Source organism: Chlorocebus sabaeus, chromosome 29 (genome assembly GCF_047675955.1).
Source record: "Chlorocebus sabaeus isolate Y175 chromosome 29, mChlSab1.0.hap1, whole genome shotgun sequence".
NCBI lineage: Eukaryota > Metazoa > Chordata > Mammalia > Primates > Cercopithecidae > Chlorocebus > Chlorocebus sabaeus.
The window spans coordinates 3,118,154-3,135,144 of NC_132932.1; positions in this window are offsets into that span (position 1 = coordinate 3,118,154).

A 16,991-nucleotide genomic window follows, 5' to 3' on the forward strand; every position below is an offset into this window, starting at 1 on the left:
TAGGTGCCCACCACCACCCCTGGCTAATTTTTTGTATTTTTAGTAGAGATGGGGTTTCACTATGTTGGCCAGGCTGGTCTTGAACTCCTGACTTTGTGATTTGCCTGTCTCAGCCTTCCAAAGTGCTGGGATTACAGGTGTGAGCCACCACACGCAACTAGGAACATTTTATATATATATGTGTAGTGTACACACCATGGGAGACACACACATGTATATACACATACATGAACCTATATAACATACATGTATCTGTTATAAATACATATATAACATGTATACATATACACACATATATATACACATATATATACACACCATGGAGTATATACATACACCTATATGTATATATGTTATATTTACATATATATACAATGTGTGTGTGTATTATACACATACCATGGAATACTAATCAGCCATAAAAAAGAATGTAATCATGATTTTGCAGCAACATGAATGGAACTGGAGGCCATTATCTTAAGCAAAATAACTCAGTACCAGAAAGTCAACTACTGCCTGTTCTCACTTATAAGTGGGAGCTAAATAATGTGTACACATGGACATAGTGAAATAATAGACATTGAAGACCAGAAAGGTGGGGAGGGTACCAGGGAGTGAGGGATGAGAAATTAACTAATGGGTACAATGTACACTATTCAAATGAAGGCTACACCAAAAGTCCAGACATCATGGCTATGTAATGTATCCATGTAACAATATTGCACTTGTACCCCTTAAACTATAAAAATAAACTGAAAAAACTAGAAAAACATGGATTCTTATCACCTAGTGGCAAAAAGTTTAGCACCACTATCATCTGCAGTAAAATGGAAGGTAGAAAAGGTACCTAGTGAAATGGGTGATCTAAGGAGTCTTTCAAGATGGATGTTAAAAGCATTTCCTGATTCTTCTCACTTTTTTTTTTTTTTTTTTTTTGAGACGGAGTCTGACTCTGTTGCCCAGGCTGGAGTGCAGTGGCCAGATCTCAGCTCACTGCAAGCTCCACCTCCCGGGTTTACGCCATTCTCCTGCCTCAGCCTCCCGAGTAGCTGGGACTACAGGCCACCTCGCCTGGCTAGTTTTTTGTATTTTTTAGTAGAGACGGGGTTTCACCGTGTTAGCCAGGATGGTCTCGATCTCCTGACCTCGTGATCCGCCCGTCTCGGCCTCCCAAAGTGCTGGGATTACAGACTTGAGCCACCGCGCCCGGCCTCTTCTCACTTCTTAAAGTAAAATATGAGAGAAGAGAGATAAGTTATAGAAAAAACCCTTATATAAAGCAGTCTTTTTTTTAAAACAAAAAGGAGCAATAATTCATGGGTCAAAAAATGTCTAGTGTCTACAGATGGCAAGTAAAGCTAACACTAACAAATGACAACTGGGATTCCATCCAACGGCAGCAGAACACACATTCTTCTCAACCACATATGGAACATTCTCTGGGATAGATCATATGTTACACCACAAAATGAGTTTTAACAGATTTAAGAAGACTGAAATTATATCAAGTATCTTTTTTGACCATAATGATATGAAAGCGACAGTCAGCAGAGTAAACACACAGCCCACAGAGTGGGAGAAAATCTTCACAATCTATACATCTGACAGAGGACTAATACCCAGAATCTACAAGGAGCTCGAATTAGCAAGAAAAAACAAACAATCCCATCAAAAAGTGGGCCAAGGACATGAATAGACAATTCTCAAAAGAAGATATACAAATGGCCAACAAACCTATGAAAAAATGCTCAGTATCACTAAGGATCAGGGAAATGCAAATCAAAACCACATTGTGATACCACCTGACTCCTACAGTGATGGCCATAATTAAAAAATCAAAAAATAATACACGTAAGTGTGGATGCAGTGAAAAGGGAACGCTTTCACACTGCTGGTAGGAATGTAAACTAGTACAACCACTATGGAAAACAGTGTGGAGATTCCTTAAAGAACTAAAAGTGGAATTATCATTTGATCCAGGAATCTCACTTCTAGGTATCTACCCAGAGGAAAAGAAGTCGTTATACAAGACAGATACTTGCACACACATATTTATAGCAGTAAAATTCACAATTGCAAAAATAAGGAACCAGCCCAGATGCCCGTCAATCAAAGAGTGGATAAATAAATTGTGGTATATATATACAAGATGAAATACTACTCAGCCATAAAAAGGAACGAATTAATGGCATTCAAATCAACCTGGACGGAACTGGAGACTATCATTCTAAGTGAAGTAACTTAGGGTGGAAAACCAAACATCAGATGTTCTCACTTATAAGCGAGAACTAAACTATAAGGATGCAAAGGCATAAGAATGATACAATGGACTTTGGGGACTCAAGTGAAAGGGTGGGATGGGGGTGAGGGATAAAACACTGCAAATTGGATTCAGTGTATACTGCTCGGGTCATGGATGCACCAAAATCTCACAAATCACCACTAAAGAACTTACTCATGTACCAAATATACCTGTTCCCCCAAAATCTATGAAAATAATTTTTTTTAAAAAAAGAAACTAGAAATCAATAACAAGGAATTTCAGAAAATTCACAACTACGTGGAAATTCAACAACATGCTCCCAAGCAACCAATGGGTTGAAGAAGAAATTAAAAGGGAAATTTAGAAATATCCTTCCTTTTTGAAATCCAGTCTCTGAAAATCTTGACACAAAGGGAAATGGACGCACAACATATCAGCCCTTATAGGATGCAGCAGAAACAACTCTAAGAGGGAAATTTGTAGCGACAAATGCCTACACCAAAAAAGAAGAAAGATCCCAAATAAACAACCTAACATTGCACTTCAAGGAACTAGAAAAAGAAAAACAAATTAAGCCCAAAGTTAGTAGAAGGAATGAAAAAATAAAGATTAGAGCAAAATAAATTAAATAGAGACTAGAAAAATGGTAAGAAGTATCAACAATATTGAGTTGGATTTGGGTTTTTTTTTTTTGGCCAGGCAAGGCGGTTCACACCTATAATCCCAGCACTTTGGGAGGCTGAGGTGGGTGGATTGCTTGAGCTCAAGAGTTTGAGACCAGCCTGGGCAACATAGCGAAACCCTACCTCTACAAAAGAATGCAAAAATTAGCCAGGTGTGGTGGCATGTGCCTATGGTCCCAGCTACTCAGGAGGCTGAGGTAGGAGCATAGCTTGAACCCAGGAGGTGGAGGTTGTAGTGAGCTGAGATTGTGCCACTGCACTCCAGTCTGGGTGACACAGAGAAATCCTGTCTCAAAAAAAAAAAAAAAAAAAAAAATTGATTTTTTAAAAAAGATATAATCAACAAACCTTTTTCAAGAACCTACAAGAGTTGAACTACTAGAAGCAGAGAGTAGCATGGTGGTTACCAGAATCTGTGAGGTGGAGGGATTGGGGAGATCTTGGTCAAAGGACACAAAATTTTATCTGGACAAGAGGAAAAAATTCAAGACATCTATTGTATGTCATGGTGACTATAGTTAATAACAATATATTGTATACTTGAAAATTATTAAGACAATAGATTTTAAGTATTCTAGCCACAAAAAATGATAAGTATGTGAGGTAGTGAATATGTTAAATAGCTTGATTTAGCCATTCCACAATATATACATATATCAAAATGTTATGTTGTACATCATAAATACATATACTTTTTAGTAGTCAATTTTTACAAAACAGCAAGTAGGAAAGATTAAATTTAGGGTACTTTTAGGAAAATTGTCTAAAGATGAAGCTGAGAGTGATGGTAAAATCTTTTAAGACACAAATGTATTTATGATAAATAAGGGTTCTGATAAATTAACTGCATAAAGATACCTGCGTAAAGAAGACGCAGCAGTACTCTGTCAATGTGGTAATTATTCTTGGCTTTCAAATCTTCATACAGCTATTCAGCTGCCTGTGATACATCTGATTGAAGTGAAAATTCCATTCCATCCTTAATAAAATTTTCTTTCATAGGGTTTGTTTTATCTCTGCTTAGTCATACCAGCTCTTTTATTTTTATTTTATTTTATTTTTTTTGAGACGGAGTCTCGCTCTGTCGCCCAGGCTGGAGTGCAGTGGCCGGATCTCAGCTCACTGCAAGCTCCGCCTCCCGGATTCACGCCATTCTCCTGCCTCAGCCTCCCGAGTAGCTGGGACTACAGGCGCCCGCCACCTCGCCCGGCTAGTTTTTTTGTAGTTTTTTAGTAGAGACGGGGTTTCACCGTTTTAGCCAGGATGGTCTCGATCTGCTGACCTCGTGATCAGCCCGCCTCGGCCTCCCAAAGTGCTGGGATTACAGGCGTGAGCCACCGGGCCCGGCCACCAGCTCTTTTAATAAAGCCTCAGAACATTTCTGAATGTTTACTGTGAGGCGAGTTACATCTGAAATAAATGTTTCTTCATCCTAGAGGAAGCAGATTTCAGGTCTACTTGGGGAAATTCTGCAAACATAATGGCACAGGAAAGCTGAACACGAAGGAATGGGAAAAGACGTGTCATTCAAATACTAACCAAAATAGGCCGGGTGCGGTGGCTCACATCTGTAATCCCAACACTTTGGGAGGCAGAGGTGGGCGGATCACCTGAGGTCAGGAATTCAAGACCAGCCTGGCCAACATGGCAAACCCCGTCTCTACTAAAAATACAAAAATTAGTCAGGCGTGATGGTACAAGCCTGTAATCCCAGCTATTCGGGACGCTGAGACAAGAGAATCGCTTGAACCCAGGAGGCAGAGGTTGCAGTGAGCTGAGATCGGCCACTGCACTCCAGCCTGGAGACAGAGCAAGACTCCCTCTAAAAACAAAAACAAACAAACAAACAAAAAAACCTAACCAAAATAAAGCTAGAGTAGCAATATTAACATAAGACAAAATATAACTTATCATGAAAATCATTAATAAGAAATCAGTAAGAGATAGACTTCTGGCATGACAGCATAAGGCGCTCTGCTGACCTTGTCTTCATTGAAACTGACGAAAAATATTTAAATGGCTGGGCACAGTGGCTCACGCCTGTAATCCCGGCACTTTGGGAGGCTGTGGGCGGATTGCTTGAGGCCAGGAGTTCGAGACCAGCCTGGCCAACATGGCGAAACCCCATCTCTACTAAAAATACAAAAATTAGCAGGGCGTGGTGGCACACACCTGTAATCCCAGATACTCCAGAGGCTGAGGCAGGAGAATCACCTGAACCTGGGAGGCAGAGGTTGCAGTGAGCAAAGATAGTGCCATTGCACTCCAGCCTGGGAGACAGAGTGAGACTCGCCTCATAAATAAAAATTAAAAAAAAAGAAAAGTATTACACACACACACACACACACACGAGTCACATGAAGCCTCTGGAAATGGTCCTAAGAGTAAGCAGGAAGTGAACAAATATCTACTTGAGAAAATGTACACAAGTTTGGTAAGAAAGGTGAGAGTTTGTGGTATTTGAAATAAGACTGCTCTAGAGAGGAATATTTGATTCCTGACTACTGTAGCCAAGAACACAGGCCTCTCTCTCCTCTTCATTTCCAGCCAGTGCTGAACCCTGACTTCACATCAAAAATTAACTCAGAATAGACCAAAGACTTACATGTAAGAACAAAAAGTATAAAACTCTAGAAGAAAACACTTAGAAGGTAAATATTCATGACCCTGAATTTGACAAAGAATTCTCAGATATGATACCAGGAGCATGAGCAACAAATGAAAATATAGTAAATTGGACTTCATCAAAATGAAAACCTTTGTGCTTCAAGAGACACCATCAAGAAAGTGAAAGACAACTCACGTAATGGGAGAAATATTTGTAAATCATCTATATCTGATGAGTGACTTGTATCTAGAATATGTAAGAAACTCTTATAAGTCAATAACAGAAAAACATATAACCCAGTTTTAAATGGGCAAAGGATCTGAATAGATATTCCTTCAAATAAGACACACAAATAGCAAACAAAACAAAACAAAACCACATGAAAAGATGCTTGACATCACTAGTCATTAGGAACAAGAGTGAGATACCGCTTCATAGCAACTAGGACGGCTAGAATAAAAGAGTCAGAAAAGAATAAGTGTTGGTGAGGATGTGGAGAAATTAGAACCTCTCACACTGGCAGTGGGAATGTAAAATTATGCAGCTGCTTTGAAAAACAGTCTGGCAGTATCTGAAATGATTAAACAGAGTTAGGATATGACCCAGCAGTTCCAAGAGAAATGAAAACACACACATGGAAACTTGGGCATAAACATTTATGGCAGTGTTATTCATATTAGCCAGAAGGATAAAACATCCCAAAGGTTCATCAACTGAAGAATGGATAAACAAGATATAGTATATCCATACAGCAGAAAGCTATCTGGCCATAAAAAGAATGCAACACTGATCCATGCTACAACATGGATGAACCTTGAAAACAGTACGCAAAGGGAAAGAAACCAGCCACAAAAGACCACAGACTTTATGATTTCATTCAAATGAATGTCCAGAATAGGGAAATCTATACAGACAGAAAGTAGATTAGTGTTTCTTTAAGGCTGAGGTGGGAGTAGGGGCAGAGGGATAGGAAAGTTACAGCTAAAGGGTATGGCGTTTCTCTTTCATGTGATAAAAACGTTCTAAAACTGGCTGTGGTGATGGTTGCACATATATGTAAATATATTTTAAAAACCATTTCTTAAAAAATTTTTTCTTTTCATCCACTTTGAGTTAATCTAAAAACCATTGTTTTGTACATTTCAAACATGTGAATTGCATGGTATATGAATTATACCTCAAAGCTGTTTTTACTTTTCTTAAAATTTTTATTTTAGGTTCAGGGATACATGAGTTTGTTATATTGGTAAACTCGTGTCATGGGGGTTCTTTTGTACAGATTATTTAGTAACCTAGGTACTAAGCCTAGTACCCAATAGTTATTTTTTCTGATCCTCTTCCTATTCCCATCCTCCACCCTCAAGTAGGCCCCAGCGTCTGTTGTTCTTCTCTTTGTGTCCATGTGTTCTCATCTTTAGCTCCTACTTGTAAGTGAGAACATGTGGTATTTGGTTTTCTGTTCCTGTGTTACTTTGCCAAGGATGATGGCCTCCAGTTCCATCTGTGTTCTAGCAAAGGATATAATCTCATTCTTTTTTTTAATGGCTGCACAGTATTCCATGGTGTATATGTACCACATTTTCTTTTTCCAGTCTACCATTGATGGCATTTAGGTTGATTCCATGTCTTTGCTATTGTGAACAGTGCTGCAATGAATATATACATGCTTGTGTCTTTACTGTAGAACAATTCATATTCTTTTGGGTATATACCCAGTAATGGGATTGCTGGGTCAAATGGTTGTCCTGTTTTTAGCTCTTTGAGGAATAGCCACACTGCTTTCCACAATGGTTGAACTAACTTACACACCTAACAACAGTGTATAACCATTCCCTTTTCTCCACAACCTTGAAAGCGTCTATTATTTTTTGACTTTTTAATAATAACCATTCTGACTGATGTGAGATGGTATCTCATTATGGTTTTGATCTGCATTTCTCTAATGATCAGTGATATTAAGCATTTTTTTATATGCTTTTTGGCTACATGTCTTCTTTTGAAATATGTCTGTTCATGTCCTTTTCCCACTTTTTAATGGGACTGTTTGTTTTTTTCTTGTAAATTTAAGATCTTTATAGATGGTGGGTATTAGACTTTTGTCAGATGCATAGTTTGCAAATATTTTCTCCAATTATGTAGGTTGTCTGTCTACTCTTTTGATAGTTTCTTTTACTGTGCAGAAGCTTTTACCTTTGTTTGTTTGTTTGTTTGTTTGTTTGTTTTGAGATAGAGTCACGCTCTGTCACCCAGGCAGGAGTGTAGGGGCACAATCACGGCTCACTGCAACCTCCGCCTCCTGGGTTCAAGTGATTCTCCTGCCTCAGCCTCCCAAGTAGCTGGGACTACAGGTGCCTGCCACCACACCTGGCTAATTTGTTTGTATTTTTAGTAGAGACAGGGTTTCACCATGTTGGCCAGGCTGGCCTCAAACTCCTGACCTCAGGTGATCTGCCTATCTTGGACTCCCAAAGTGCTGGGATTACAGGCATGAGCCACCACACCTGTCCTGCCATTACCTTTAATTAGATCCATTTGTCAGTTTTTTCAATTTTTTTTTTTTTAAGAGATGAGGTCTTGCTATGTTGGCCAGGTTGGTCTTGAACTCCTGGCCTCAAGTTATCCTCCTACCTTGGCCTCCCAAAGTGCTGAGACTACAGGCATGATCCAGCAGGCCCAGCCTCTGTCAGTTTTTGCTGTGATTGCTATTGGTATCTTTATCATGAAATCTTTGTCCATTCCTATGTCCAGAATCGTATTGCCTAGTTGTCTTCTAGTGTTTTTATAGTTTTGGGTTTTACATTTAAGTCTTCAATCCATCTTGAGTTAATTTTTGTACATGCTGTAAGGAAGGGGTCCAGTTTCAGTCTTTAGCCTATGACTAGTCAGTCAGTTATCCCAGCACCATTTATCAAATAGGGAATCCTTTCCCCATTGCTTGTTTTTATAAGGTTTGTTGAAGATCAGATGCTTCTAGGTGTGTGGCCTTATTTCTGAGCTCTCTATTCTGTTCCATTGGTCTGTATGTCTGTTTTTATATCAGTACCATGCTGTTTTGGTTACCATAGCCCTGTAAGTATACTTTGAAATTGGGGAACATAATGCTTCTAGCTTTGTTTTTTTTGTTCGTTTGTTTTGTTTTTTGCTTAGAATTGCCTTGGATACTTGGGCTCTTTTTTGGTTCCATATGAAATTTAAAATAATTTTTTCTTGTTCTGTGAAAAATGTCATTGTCAGTTTTATAGGAATATCATTGAATCTGTAAATTGCTTTGGGCAGTATGGCCATTTTAATGATATTGATTCTTCCTGTACATGGGCATGGAATGTTTTTCCATTGTTTATGTCATTCTGATTTCCTTGAACAGTGTTTTGTAATTGTCATTGTAGAGATCTTTCACCTTCCTGGTTAGCTGTATTACTAGGTATTTTATTCTTTTCGTGGCAATTGTGAATGGGATTGCATTCCTGATTTGGCTCTTGGTTTTGCTGTTGTTGATGTATAGGAGTGTAGTAATTTTTATACATTGAGTTTGTATCCTGAGACTTTGCTGAAGTTGTTTATTAGCTGAAGGCGCTTTTGGGCCAAGACTGTGGGGTTTTCTAGATATAGAATAATGTCATCTGCAAACAAAGATACTTTGACTTCCTCCCTTCTTATTTGAATGCCCTTTATTTCTTTCACTTATCTGATTGCTCTGGCCAGGACTTCCAATACTGTGTTGAATAGGAGTGGTGAGAGAGGGCATTCTTGTCTTGCGCTGGTTTCCAAGGAGAATGCTTCCTGCTTTTGCCAATTCAGCAAGATACTGGCTGAGGGTTTGTCTTATGTGACTCTTATTATTTTGAGTTATGTTCCGTCAATATCTAGTTCATTGAGAGTTTTTAGCATGAAAGGATGTTGAATTTTATTAAAAGCCTTTTCTGCATCTATTGAGATAATCATGTGATTTTTGTCTTTAGTTCTGTCTATGTGATTATTCACATTTATTCATATATATCAATAAATGTGTATGTCAACCCAATCTTGCATCCCAGGGATAAAGCCTACTTCATTGTGATGGATTATCTTTCTGGTGTGCTGCTGGATTCAATTTGCAAGTATTTTGTTGAGGATTTTTGCATCAATGTTCATCAAGGATATTGGCCTGAAGTTTTCTTTTATTGTTGTGTCTCTGCCAGGTTTTGGTATCAGGATGATGCTGGTCTTATAAAATGAGTTGGAGAGGAGTCTCCCCTCAATTTTTTGGGATAGTTTCAGTAGGAGCGATACTAGTTCTTCTTTGTATATCTAGTAGAATTTGGCTGTGAATGCATCTAGTTCGGTGCCTTTTTTGTTTGGTAGACTATTTATTACTGACTCAATTTTGGAGATTGTTATTGGTTTGTTCAGGGAATCAATTTCTTCTTGGCTCAGTCTTGCAAGGGTATATATATCCAGGAATTTATCCACATCTTCTAGGTTTTCTAGTTTGTGTGCATAGAGGTGTTCACAGTAGTCTCTGATGGTTATTTGTATTTCTGTGGGATCAGTGATAGCATCTCTTGTTGTTTCTGATTTTGTTTATTTGGATCTTCTCTCTTTATTGTCTAGCTAGTGGCCTATTTATGTTATTATTATTATTATTTTTAAAAAACCTAACTCTTGCATTTGTTGATCTTTTGAATGGGTTTTTTCATGTCTCAGTCTCCTTCAGCTCAGCTTTGATTTTAGTTATTTCTTGTCTGCTTTTTTTTTTTTTTTTTTTTGAGACGGAGTCTCGCTCTGTCGCCCAGGCGGGAGTGCAGTGGCGGAATCTCAGCTCACTGCAAGCTCCGCCTCCCGGGTTTATGCCATTCTCCTGCCTCAGCCTCCCGAGTAGCTGGGACTACAGGCGCCCGCCACCTCGCCCGGGTAGTTTTTTTGTACTTTTTTTTTTTTTTAGTAGAGACGGGGTTTCACCATGTTCGCCAGGATGGTCTCGATCTCCTGACCTCGTGATCTGCCCGTCTCGGCCTCCCAAAGTGCTGGGATTACAGGCTTGAGCCACCGCGCCCGGCCTAGTTATTTCTTGTCTTCTGCTAGCTTTGGGGTTGGTTTGCTCTCGCTTCTCCAGTTCTTTTTGTTGTAACGTTAGGTTGTTAATTTGAGATCTTTCTAACTTTTACTTGGGGAGTTCAGTGCTATAAATTTTCCTCTTAACACTGCCTTAGCTGTGTCGGAGAGATTCTGTTATGCTGTATCTTTGTTCTCATTAGTTTCAAAGAACTTGATTTCTGCTGTGATTTTTTTACTTACACAAAAGCCACTGAGGACTTTTAATTTCCACATAATTGCACGGTTTTAGATGATTTTTTTTAAAGTCTTGATTTCTATTTTTATTGCTGTGTGGTCTGAGAGTGTGTTAGTATGATTTTGGTTCTTTTACATTTGCTGAGAATTGTTTTATGTTCAATTGTGTGATCAATTTTAGAGTATGTGCCATGTGGTGATGAGAACAAGGTATATTCTGTTGTTTTTGCGTGGAGAGTTCTGTAGCAGTCAATCAGATCCATTTGGTCCAATGTTGTGTTCAGGTACTGAATATCTTTGTTAACTTTCTGCCTCGAAATTGGTCTAATACTGTCAGTGGCATGTTGAAATCTCCCACTACTATTGTGTGGGAGTCTAAGTCGCTTTGTAGGTCTCTAAGACCTTGCTTTATGAATCTGTGTGCTCCTGTGTTGGGTGGATATATATTTAGGATAGTTAGATCTTCTTGTTGGAAGTGAACCCTTTATTGATTGATATGGTTTGGTTCTGAGTCCCCACCCAAATCTCATCTTGAATTGTAGTTCCCAGAATCCCCACGTTTCATGGGAGGAACCCGGTGGGAGGTAATGGAATCTTGGGAGTGGTTTCCCCCATGCTGTTCTCATGATAGTGAGTTCTCATTAGATCTGATGGTTTTATAAGTGTCTGGCATTTCCCCTGCTGGGACTCATTCTGTCCCCTGCCAGTTTGTGAAGAGGTGTCTTCTGTCATGATTGTAAGTTTCCTGAGGCCTCCCCAGCAATGCTGCAGAACTGTGAGTCAATTAAACCTCTTTTCTTTATAAATTACCCAGTCTCAGGTATTTCTTCATAGCAGCATGAGAATGGACTAATACACTGATGTAATGCCCCTTCTTTGTCTTTTTTTTTTATCTTTATTGGTTTAAAGTCTGTTTTGTCTGAAATTAGGATTGCAACCTGTGCTTTTTTCTTATTTCCATTTGCTTGGTAGATTTTTCTTCATTCCTTTATTTTGAGCCTATGGGTGTCATTGTGTGTGAGATGGGTCTCTTGAAGAGAGCCTACCATTGGGTCTTGCTATTTTGTCCAGCTTGTCACTCTGCCTTTTTAAATGGGGCATTTAGCTCATTTGCATTCAAGGTTAGTATTGATATGTGTGGATTTGATCCTGTCATTGTGTTGTAAGCTGGTTATTATGCCAGCTTGTTTGTGTGGTTGCTTTATAGTGTCACTGGTCTGTGTATGGAAGTGTGTTTTTGGATTGGCTGGTAGTGGTTTTTCCTTTTCATATTTAGTGCTCCTTTCAAGATCTCTTGTAAGGCAGGTCTGGTGGTAATAAACTCCCTTAGCATTTGCTTATCTGAAAAGGATCTTATTTCTCCTTCACTGAGGAGGCTTAGTTTGACTGGATATGAAATTCTTGGTTTAAGATTTTTTTTTAAGGGTGTTGTATATAGGTCCCCAATCTCTTCTGGCTGATAGAGGTCTGCTGTTAGCCTGATGGGGTTCCCTTTGTAGATGACCTGTCCTTTCTTTCTAGCTGCCTTTAACATCCTTTCTTTCATTTGGACCTTAGAAAATCTGACAATTATGTGTCTTGGGGATAGTATTTTTGTGTAGAATCTTGCAAGGATTCTCTGTATTTCCTTAATTTGACTGTTGGCCTCTCTAGCAAGGTTGGAAAAGTTTTCATGGACAGTATCCTGAAATATGTTTTCCAAGTTGTTTGCTTTATTCCTGCCCTTTTCAAGGGTGCCCGTGAGTCATACATTTGGTCTGTTTGCATAATCCTATATTTCTCAGAGGTTTTGTTCATTCGTTTTCATTCTTTTTTCTTGATTTTTGTCTGACTGTCTTATTTCAGAAAGCCAGTCTTCAAGTTCTGAGATTCTTTCCTCAGCATGATCTGCTGTTAATACTTGTGATTGCATTGTGAAATTCTTTTAGTGTGTTTTTCAGCTCTATCAGATCAGTTAAGTTCTTTTTTATACTGGCTATTTTGTCTGTCAGCTCCTGTATTGTTTTATTGTGATTCTTAGTTTCTTGGATTGGGTTTTGCTGTTTTCCTGAATCTTGATGATCTTCATTCCTATCCACATTCTGAATTCTATTTCTTGTCATTTCAGCCAACTCAGCCTGGTTAAAAACCCTTGTTCAAGAACTAGTGCGATCATTTGGAGGACATAAGACATCTGACCATTTGAGTTGCCAGAGTTCTTGCGTTGGTTATTTTTTAGCTCTGCATGTGGGTGTTCCTTTACCTGTGGTGTAGAATGAGTACAGAAAATTGACTTCTTTTCTGGATATTTTCACGGGTCTGAGGCTTTGTGCAGGGTTATTATTTGTAGCTGACTTATCTTTGGTTTCACAGAGGGGTAGGTTAGTGAGGTATTTTTGGTGTTGAAGCTCTGGGGTGTGATCCGGTAGGTGGCACTCAGACGTAGTGGTCAGTTGGTAGGCTCTTGCTCAGTCCTGTGGCTCCCCTATATTTCCTCACAGTTGCAGCCATGCTCCCTCTCAATGCTCTGAAAATGTGCCCTCCTCTCCCACTTGAGTGCTGCCTGTAGTTTGTGGCTTGACACTCCCAGACTTCCCACTGCAGCTCTAGGGTATTCTTAGGGTTTATGTTTCCTCCCTAACTTGGAGACATCAGAGGAATGAACTTTAGCGGTGGTTGTGGCTGAAAGCCTTTCCCTTATCTCCTGGGGGCCCTACCCCGGAGAGATACAGGTCAGCAATCACTTAGTGCAATCAGCCCTGAATGGGGCTGTGGGCCCAAGCTGAGGGTTCCCTGCTGGGTGATAAGTGGAGAGGGGGAGGTGAGGGGTAGGTGGGTCCCATGGGAGACGGACTGGCCTCCTCTCCTTGGGTAGACTGCTGCTTGTTGGAAGTGTGGATAAGGTACTTAAGGTCTTTGCTCCTTCATTAGTCTCAGGGTAGCAAGGGCAGTTCCACTGCAGAGACAGTGGTAGAGGGGCTTTCATTTGCCCCTGAGGGCTTCACCTCTGAGGAATGTGGAGCCACTGTTACTGGGAGTGTTCAGCCAGTGGGGTGGGGCAGCTGAACTGCTGGCATAAGCTTGGAGCTCAAGCCCTTGGGGGTCAAGGGCTTGCTTGGAAGAGAGACTGGTCTCCCCTTCATATGGTTACTGTGGTGTGTAGCTCAGGTATAGCCCTCAGGCTCTTTGTTTCTTCCCCAGACCAAGAGCAGCAGGGATGGAACTGCTGCTGTGGTAGTGGCAGAGCGGCAGTTGGATGCCTCTGGGGATCTCTCTCCAGGGAAAACCCTGGGCCTCTTCCGATGGGTACAATCAACTGTGGGTGGGACAACTGTTCTGCAATCATGAGCTGGGAGCCCTGCTTAGTGAAGAGTGGGGGCCAGGGGTTCCCAGGGAAGAGGGGCTGGACTCCTCTCTGTACTGTGGCTGTGGCGTGCTGGAGGTGCCAGTGTAGTGACTAGGCCCCTTGTTCCTTCCCCAGCCCAAGGGCTGTTAGGGTTGTACCACTTCAACTGCAGTAGTGGAGGGGTTGTGGGTTGACTCTGGGATTTCCTCCTTGGAGAAATGCTGGGCTGCCTCTGTGATTGAAGTGGTCAGGCGCGAGTAGGTTGGTTGTGCTGGAGTTCCAGGTTGGGTGGCTCTGCTCAGTGAGGAGAAGTGAGGACTGGGACCTGGGTGAAGAACAGTCCAGTCACTTTTCTGCAAGGTGGGTGCTCTGTGCTGGGGGTTTGGACCAGCCTCTGGTCCCCACAGACTCTCCTAGGCCTGGAGACAGTAAGGATAAAGGCTGCAAGACAGTAAAGGTGGCAACCCGCCCTTCCCACTGCGAGCTCTGTCTCAGGGAGTTTCAGAGCTGCTACTGGCTTGATAGCCCCAGTGTGGGGGTGGCTGGAAACTTCGGCCAGGAGGACCCACCCAGTGAGGAGTTATGGGATTGAGACTCACATCGCAAACAGTCTAGCCACTTTTCTGTTGGGCTGCTGTAATATGCTTGGGGTCCGTTCCAGTCCCTAGTCACCTCATAGTTTTTAGTATCTGAACAACAAAGATGGTGGCCCACGCCTCCCTCTGGGAGCTCTGTCCCATGGGGGTTTGGAATTGCTGCCAGCTGGCAGACACCTGAGGGGGTGGAACCTCAGTCAGGAGGTTCTGCCAGTGAAGAGAAATGGGATCTAGGACCCGCATGAAAAAGCAGCCTGGCCATCTCTCCGTAGAGCTGCTGTGCTGTGCCAGGGGACGGCTCCAGTCCCTACTCATCTTGGACTTCCCAGAGCCAGATGGCAACAACAGCTAAGGCTGTGAGACAGCAAATATGGTGGCCTGCCACTCCCTCTGGGAGCTCCATCTCAGGAAGATGTAATGCTGCTACTGTGGCTGGTTGGAGTTCCAAGTCAGTGGGTCTTCTCCTGTGACGTGCCATGGAAGTAGGGCCTGCACACCATTGCTGCTCAGTCCCCTAGATTCAGCCCCTTTCCTAGAGATGTGTACAGGGGTCTAGCCTTCTTTTTTTTTTAGACAAAGTCTCACTCTTGTCCCCCAAGCTGGAGTGCAATGGCACAATCTTGGCTCACTGAAACCTCTGCCTCCCGGGTTCAAGCGATTCTTCTGCCTCAGCCTCCTGAGTAGCTGGGATTATAGGCACCTGCTACCACGCCCGGCTAATTTTTGTATTTTTAGTAGAGATGGGGTTTCACCATATTGGCCAGGCTGGCCTCGAACTCCTGACCTCAGGTGGTCTGCCCGCCTTGGCCTCCCAAAGTGCTGGGATTACAGACATGAGGCACTGTATCTGGCCGGGTCTAGCCTTCTTGGACAGAGTTGCAGCTGCTTTTGTTTGGGAAGCCCAGATATCTGAAGCTCCTGGGGCTCCATGTGTGCCTGAGTGGCTGCTGTGCTGGGACTCCACATAGCTCTGAGTATCAGACCACAGGCCCTGGTGGAGTGAGTTCACAAGAGGATCTCCTGACCTGAGGTTTGCAAAGATCTTTGAGAGAAGCATGAGTCCTCAGGATTGCTCACTCACTTACTCACCACTTCCCTGGGTGGGGGCAGCTCCCCTGGCTCCATGTTGCTCCCAGGTGGACAGTTGTCCTGCCTTCCTTTTCTCCATCCTCCCTGGGTTGAGTTGTTTTCTTGACGAGTCCTAACGCATGTACCTGGATGTTTCAGTTGAAGATGCTGTATTTACTTGCTCCTTCTTTTCTCCCAGTGGGAGCAACATGAACTAGCTGCTTATAGTCAGCCGTCTTGGCTAGTCCCGCCTCAAAGCTATTTTTTAAAAAATAAATCAGAAATAACATCACTTATTTATCCAAATTAGTGATATACCAAAATGATACAATCACAAATGTTTTGCACCCAGCAACATAGCCTCTAAATACAAAAAGCAAAAATGAACAGAACTTGAGGGAGAAATTTATAATCCAAAGTCATTGGAAGATTTTAATATTTTTCTATCTGAAATGGACTTGTTAAAAATTTGGTAGGGTAGAGCATTTCATCTTTCAATTAAGAAGATATACCTTTACCTATTTTATAACTGCATATACGTATATCAGAACTGAGTAGAGAGACCATGTATTAAACCACAAATTTCAGAATTAATATCACAAGACCCTCTTCTCATGTTGCTATTCTGTCAGAGGCAAGTGTACTGTTTGCTTACTCTTTTTAGTAAATCCAAGTTTTTTTTTTCAAGTTTGGCTGCTCTGCTAGAATCTCCTCTCCCTTTTGCAATAGGTTAGGTCCCAAGGCCATGGTGTTTCTATCCAGGAGCACCTGCAGCTATTTTCTCCTAAGGTCCTACAGAAGGGGTCCCCAACCTCTGGGCCACAGACTGGTACTGTAGAACCAGGCTACACAGCAGGAGTTGAGTGGTGGGTAAGCAAGTGAAGCTTCATCTGTATTTACGGCCATTCCACATCACCTCCATTACTGCCTGAGTTCTGCCTTCTGTCAGATCAGTGGCAACATTAGATTATTGCAGGAGCTGGAACACTATTGCGAACTGTGCAGGCAAGGGATCTAGGTTGCATGCACCTTGCGAGAATCTAATTAATGCCTGATGATCTGAGGTGAAACAGTTTCATCCTGAAACTATCCCGCCACTTCCCTCCCTTTACCCCAGTCTGTGGAAAAATTGTCTTCCACGAAACCAGTCCCTGGTACCAAAAACATTGGAGGCTGCTGT